Source organism: Momordica charantia (genome assembly GCF_013281855.1).
Source record: "Momordica charantia cultivar OHB3-1 chromosome 9 unlocalized genomic scaffold, Mcharantia_2.0 BLBB01000009.1, whole genome shotgun sequence".
Taxonomy (NCBI): domain Eukaryota; kingdom Viridiplantae; phylum Streptophyta; class Magnoliopsida; order Cucurbitales; family Cucurbitaceae; genus Momordica; species Momordica charantia.
Window position 1 is genome coordinate 14334002 of NW_028275167.1, and position 7563 is coordinate 14341564.

The 7563-nt window shown below is 43.6% G+C and overlaps 1 long non-coding RNA gene across 1 annotated transcript; it reads left to right on the plus strand.

Moving 5' to 3' along the window:
- Positions 1-4622: 4622 nt before the first annotated feature.
- On the plus strand, positions 4623-7181 carry LOC148209035 (uncharacterized). Its single transcript, XR_015787354.1, has 4 exons — positions 4623-4946; positions 5051-5235; positions 5325-5359; positions 6761-7181. It is a non-coding gene; the product is annotated as an uncharacterized LOC148209035 (long non-coding RNA).
- Positions 7182-7563: the final 382 nt, after the last annotated feature.

The window sequence follows — 7563 nt, forward strand, 5'->3', positions numbered from 1 at the left end:
TAGGGTTTAGCCAATAGTTCTATTTATAGGTATTCTTGTGTTCTAGAACCTTCTAGCTGAGCCCATATAACTCTTTGTTGTTGAATCATAGGGACTTATGGACGGGGGCACCTCAACCAATGGGAGAAAAGGGAAGGTGGGCCCGGCCAATGGGTCGAGCGCCGAGCAGGGGTCGGGACCGAGCCTTTGTCGGCTCGGTCTTCCCTTCGTTGTTGCTTGGTTGGGCCTCTCTGATCTGGAGATGCCCATTTCTTTGATCGATTTCTATCTCATAATAGTTGCCCCTATTCTCAAGATGGATGGCGAGTGGCATGAAAATGTCGAGACCTCTATTTTGAAAGTTCTTGTTGCCTGGTTGTATCATCTAAGGTTTCCAACCCATTGAGCTTCTACCAAAGGTTCATATCCAGTTTTGAATTTTTACTTATCCGGCTTTTGTTACTGGTTTTTACCTTGAGTTTACTAACTTTGTTTTGCCACTGTTGGTTGTTGCCTTGTGAACTAGAGGTCTTTTCAGCTTCCATGTTCTTAAGGTGTCTGGTTATGGTCAAGTCTCTTGAACCTGTCTATAAGTTAGATTTTGGCTTTGGGATCTAACTTTTAGCTAAGCCAGCGATAATACTCTGGGTTTCTAACCTGTTTGGCTTTGCCAAATGATTTTATACCCTGGGCTCTTGCTTGATGTTTTTACCATGCTAGGCCTTTATTGACCGGATCTTTGCCCGGGGAAGTCATGTTCTACGCCCTCATACTCTTGTTGTAGTTGATTGTAGTCAAGTCTCTTGAGCTCTGCTATACGGTTAGTTTTAACCATTAGATTTTAGCCTTGGGATTAAACTTTTAGTCGGGCTAGCGGTACCACCCTTGGGTTTTTAACCTGTTTAGCTTTCGCCCATGGTTTTTTACCCTGAGTTTAATCAACACCCTTAGGTTTCTAACCTATTTTGGCTTTTGCAAAATGGTTTTATACTATGGGTTTCCTTGATTGGTTTGACTTACATGCTTTCTGTTTCAACTTTGCTGGGCTGTATGCATGCCTTTTTCAGCACCTTTCGGATTCTCTTCCCCGGTTTCACTGACTGGCTTCTAGCTTATTGACCTGCTTCTAGGTCTGTCCCAATTCGAGTTATTTGACCATTGTTACTCACCTGGTTCCCACTTTCACATGATTTGTGAATCAATGGTGGTAGGTCCTACTCCACTTGTGGTTCGCTCGGACTCTGTTGGAATAGGCAATATCTTCCTTTAGTTACTTTTGAGATGGCATCTCCATCTTTTTGAGTCATCTGAGTAGCTCTTTATCTTTTATCAAGATCTACTCGAGTGGGATTGTCGCTGGGGTATACCTTTCCAGAGGTTCTCATTGAAGTAAGCCACATATATTTTTTTTAGGTTCTCCATTGATTTATGCTTTATAATAAGCAAGTTGGCCACAGATCGACTCTTATTTCTTCCTCCAAATGCTTTAGCCAATTCTTTGAAGAAGAAAATTGATTTCCTCATCAATTGTCGAAACCAGACGCGAGTCGTGCTGGTTATCATGAATGAAAATACCTTGGCCCTGATAACCTTTGTCACTCCGTAGATGTCCATCCATTCTTTATACACATTCAGGTGGCTAGTAGGATCTATTGAGTCGTCGTACTCTCTGATAGTAGGAAATTTTGAACTTCAGAGGGATTATCTCTTCCCCAAGTGGTGTATCTGTCTGGTCCATTATCTTCTCAAGATCACATTTTTTCGTTTTTCGCTAAGCTCCTGTGCTTTCTTTATCTGCTCGTGTCGACTAAATGGCTTCTTAATGCCGAGCAAGATTTCTTGAGACCTGGTCAGCTTTCCAGGTAGCTTCTACTATTGTGCTCTACTGACTTCTAATGTCGTGCTGTTATCGGATATGATTGGCAGATGAGACTTGGTTGGTAAAGGAGACTTGGTCGATAGAAGAGACCTCGTTAGCAGACAATCAGGTCATGACCTTGGATCTAGTCATGCTTTGGACCTGGTCGTGCCCTAGATCTGGTCATGCCTTTGGATCTAGTCATGCCTTGGACCTAGTCATGCTCTGGATTTGGTCATGCCTTGGACCTGGTCATGTCTTGTTGGCGGAAGAGCATTGGTCATATCTTGTCGATGGAAGAGCACTGGTCATGCCTTATCGGTGGAAGAGCACTACTCATGCCTTGTCGATGGAAGAGCACTGGTCATACCTTGGACCTAGTCGATGGAAGAGCACTGGTCACGCCTTGGACCTGGTCATGCCCTAGATCTGGTCATGTCTTGGACCTTGTCATGCCTTATTGGCGGAAGAACACTGGTCATGCCTTGTCGATGGAAGAGCACTGGTCATGCCTTGTCGGTGGAAGAGCATTGTTCATGCCCTATCGGTGGAAGAGTACCAGTCATGCCTTGGACCTTGTCATGTCCTAGAGTCTGGTCATGACTAGTCGGTGGAAAAGTACTGCTCATGCCTTGTCGGTGGAAAAGCACTGGTCATGCCTTGGACCTAGTTAGTGGAAGAGCACTAGTCATGCTTTGGACCTGGTCATGCCCTAGATCTGGTCATGCCTTGGACCTGGTCATGCCTTGTCGGCAGAAGAGCACTGGTCATGCCTTGTTATTGGAAAAGCACTGGTCATGCCTTGGACCTGGTTGATGGAAGAGCACTGGTCATGCCTTAGACCTGGTCATGACCTGAGTTATGTAGTTTGCCAGTCACGTTTAACTTTGTATTCCCTTAGTAGCCTCCTACTCTCAAAATAGAAGACAATAAGCATAGGTAAAATGCTAGACTTCTATATTGAGAGTACTTGTTTGATTTTGAAGATTTTGTTATTCATGGGCTAACCGATGGAATATCCTCCATGATTGATACCTTTTGTCGTAACTAGCTTTTAATAACTCTTCTACTTGCTCGACCACGATTCATTCCTAGCCGCGTTGAGTCGGTGCACCATGATTTTTCGATCGATTCCTGGCATATCTTGATGTGATCATGCGAATACATCAGTGTTGCTTCTGAGAAAATTAGTGAGACTAGCTCTTTCCTCAGCCCCCAACTTGGTTCCAATATTGATTCGTAGCTCTTCAGACGTTAGAGGGATCGATTCTAATTCTTCAGTAGGCTTTCCTCTATTTGAGGTGGGTGATCCATGCAATGACCAGGGCTCGGGTCGGCTTTTTCATCGTTATTGATTGAGTCGTTATCTGTTGGGGGCACAACACTAGTTGCATGATCTAATCTCACAACATGAGATGTTATCATCATTTTGGTGGTTAAGTGGTCGTCCACCAGAGATGTCAGACTATTGGTGTGACTTCTCACTTCACCACCAATGTCTTGTCGCTCACTCTGGATGATCTGATTAGAGCTCTGGGCATATTGTTCTTTTTGCCTTAAAAATTGTGGTTTCGTCTCATTTGGAATTTCCTCGGTAAGAGTCGTTCTTGGTTCATCCTTTTCTTCGGATGGGTCAGCTTATCTCCTCCAAGATATGTCTTGGAACTTGTTGCTTCGTTTGTTCTGAGTCATGCTTCAAATTTATTAACTCGCTTTACTTTAGATCTCCTTGGGTCTGAGGAGCTCTCCACTAACTCGTCTTCCTCTTTGGGTGGTCGACTTGTCTCGTCAAAGATCTATCCTGGAGCTTGTCGCTTTGTTTTTGTCGACTTACTTTATCCTGAGATCTCCTCGGATCTGAGCAATTCTCGGCCAATTCATCGTCAATCATCTTGACTTTTAGATCTTAGTCGTTCACACAGACGACGCCAATTGTTGATGCTGAGATTTTGGCTTCCTTGGATCTCGCCAAATACGCACCAAACTTGATGATCACGGGACCGGATACCTGCAAAACCGAACAGCCCTAAACCGGTGTGACTTTAGTCACACGGACTCCGATGCTTAAGTCCGCGATGGGAGAATTACTCAGTAAAGTAATTAGGGTATTTTTGCTTACCTCTAGGGTTTAGCCCGTAGTTCTATTTATAGGTATTCTTGTGTTCTAGAACCTTCTAGCTTAGCCCATATAACTCTTTGTTGTTGGATCATAGCTAGGGACTTATGGACTGAGGCACTTCAACCAATGGGAAAGGAGGGAAGGTGGGCCCGGCGAATGGGTCGAGCCCTGCTCGGTTCCGAACAGGGGTCGAGATCGAGCCATGGTCGCCTCGATCTTGTTGGGTGTGTTGCCCTAAACTCGTAGTGTAACGCCCCGCGTTACTCAGGTTAGCTTGCCCCGAGTTTCGGAAAATTTTATAACAAAATGGATTTTTAATTATTGATTTATTGATTTATTTCATTGTTATTTTTAATTGATTCATCGGTGATCTTATTTAATTTAAGTGTGACATCTCGACTAGTGTGTATTGTTACAGTTTTAGTGGTGAGTTAGTAGCGTGTAGTTATTTATCAAGTTACATTTAGTACGGATTTCCATTATGCGACACTTGTTTTGGATCATTGGGCCAATTACGAAACTCTATTATTGGCTTGTTTTAACAAGGAAGGGTTGGGTAAGTGGGCTTTAAACAAAAGGAAAAGAACCCAAGCCCAAAGGAGTTAAAAGTTTGAAACAAAAAAAAGGGAACCCTAGCCACTTGTTCTCATTCCTCTTCTCCTTTTCCCCTTTCCCTCTCTTGTTGAAGCCGTCGGCCACCCCTCTCCACTTGGACTCTCCCTCTTCGACACAGCAGCACCGACGGCAGCCATCTCCGGCGGACACAGCAGCGGCAGCGGCGGCGGCAGCCGGTGCAGCGTCGAACAGCAGCAGTGCGTGACGGAGGGCCGCGGCGTGCGGCGGGTAGCGGCGGTGTGCGACGATCAGCGGTGGCACGTGACGTTCGGGCAGCTGCAGGCGGCATCGATACACGCAGGGCTGTGTTCGAGGCGTCCGTTCTCCGATTCAACAAGCCTAACGACCTCGAACAACTTAGATCCGTGAAACCCGGTAACTTTTCTTTGACCCACCTTTGTTCGAAGTTAGATTTGGAGTACCCACACCCAAACGAAATCGATTTAGAATACCCACACCTAAGCGAGGTTGTTTTGTAGCAAGGGACATTGAAACGAAGCCGTTGGAGATCGTATTGGACGCTTTTCGCTACTGCAAAAACGTGGACAGCAGCGTATTGGTGGCGTTCGGCGATTATCTACATCCGTTTGAAACCCGATTTACGCTACCCACGTCTTGGCAAGCTAGATCTAAGTTACCCACACCTATACGAAGTCGGTTTGCGGTAACGAGCCCCTTTGAACCCTCTTAAAGATGTTTTTTTAAGGCTGAATGGTACATTTAAATTGCTGTATTTTTCTGTTTTATGCTTAGGTGTGAGGCCGACGCAAACTTAAAGACGTGGTTGTGTAAGTAGCACCAGGGGGCGAGTGTGTGCGTTAATTACCGTTAACGAAATGATTTTGATGCTGTTTTTTTTTTGTTAAAATAATGTAATTGAGCACGTAGGGATTGTTAGATTTGATTTGTGAATTTTCTAGCGATCTTTATTTCTAATATTGAACACCTTTGAGGAAACATGTTTTCTGTTCTTATTGTTGTAGGTGACTAGTAGGTTCTGAATTGTGGTAGCTAGAAGTAACTGGCTCATGACGTTTTGCAACTGTGATGTAAATGAAATGCTCGCGTTGTGAAACAGATAATTTAGTTTATATTGTCCTGGTTGTGAGCTGTTGGATGTATTTTGTTTATTTCAAGGATATGAATGCTTGTAAACGGTGTAAAGATTTAGAATGTGGGAAATTTACCTGCAGGTGGTCATGAGAGGGTTAGCGAAGTGGTGCAGGGTGAAGGGTAAAGGGACGGGTTGATGGTCCGTTAGCTATGGGTGTTCTGACCTGAAAATGTTATGAATGGTTTGGAGGTTCAAAGCCTTGAGTAGTGGCCTTGGGAATAAATGACAAGGCCAAACGTCAAATTCTGTAAACAAGTATTGGGGTTTTGGGAATAAATGTCAAGGACCAATACGCCGGGAAGTCATCGGTACCTTGGGGATAAACGGCAAGGACCGGTGCACAGTTCAGGCCTTGGGAATAAATGGCAAGGCCGAATGTCAAGTTTCTGGAGAGGAGTATTGAGGCCTTGGGGATAAATGTCAAGGGTCAATACGACTCGAGGAGTTAGGCTTGAGGGATTAAAGTAGAGTGGAGCTCGCGAAGTAGTGGTGCTTGGCCTTGGGAATAAATGGCAAGGTCGAACATCAAGTACTGGAGGAGGAGGAGGTACGGTGACTTGGGAATAAATGTCAAGAGCCGTCATGCCTCGAGAAGTTAAGCGGGGAGTAATACAGGGGGGTGTTGAGGTAGGTTTGGTACTATGAGACAAGGGCTAGCGAATCATGGGTTGTGGTATTGGTAGTTTCGACGCTTGGTTGTTGTATGTAAATGTCAAGTTATTTGTTCGCTATCTCTCACTGCTTATTTGATTGCATTGCTCTTGTTTTGTTCTAAATGTCAAGTTAATTGTTCGCTATCTCTCACTGCTTATTTGATTGCCTTGCTCTTATTTTGTTCTAAATGTCAAGTTAATTGTTCGCTATCTCTCACTGCTTATTTGATTGCCTTGCTCTTATTTTGTTCTAAATGTCAAGTTAATTGTTCGCTATCTCTCACTGCTTATTTGATTGCCTCGCTATTGTTTTGTTCTTTATGTTGTGACTGTGAGCATTTTTTTTGTGCTAGTTAGAAAGTGCTACTTACGGAGTACCTTATGTACTCACCCCCCCCTGTTGTACCCTTATATGTTTTCAGGTGTGAGCGGGGTCGACCGCGGTGACGACGTGGAGAGGGCTTGACCGAGGAAGGATCACTAGCTCAGTTAGTGAGGATAGAGGGAATGGTCGTTGGGTACGAGTAGCCTTGAGATTTATGTTATTGCTAGGTGTGAACCGCGGAGGAAATTTTGTATTCTTTAGAGCTACTTTAATTGTTATGGATGTTGCTGGTAAACGCGTCGTTGTTGTCATTGGAGTTTAGGTGCACGGATGTTTTTTTTATTTATTTAATAATTTTTGCCACTGAGGCGAATATGATATGTTGTTGTTTTTAAATTGCCCACGGAGGGCGGAGTTCTGACAGTTTATGACATTTATATTTCTGATAGAACGTATGGAAGCCGAAGCTTTATTTCATCTAAATTATTTTCCAGGAGGTTGCTTATCTCGTGTTTAGAGTTAAGGTTAGCCAGAAGAATTATTTAGCGTTGCCTAGGATGTTTATATGAAATCTTGGGACGTTACACGTAGTTTGTATTTTGTAAAAACAAATTTATATTCAATAAAATTTTATTCAATAAATTTGTTGTTGAATTCATAGCATTGCATTGTCCAAAATCCAATAAACTAAACATCCGAGGTTATTTTAGTGTAACCGGGACAGTATATGTACTGGGTATATATTTGATATACCCCTAATATACGAGGTATATATTTGATATACCCCGATATACAAGTGATAATGTCCCGTGAATAACCTAAAGGGTCTATAGTATATGGATAAGGCTGGGTACCTTATCCTGGCAACACTATGGATACGGCCTACTCTGTAAAGGTTAC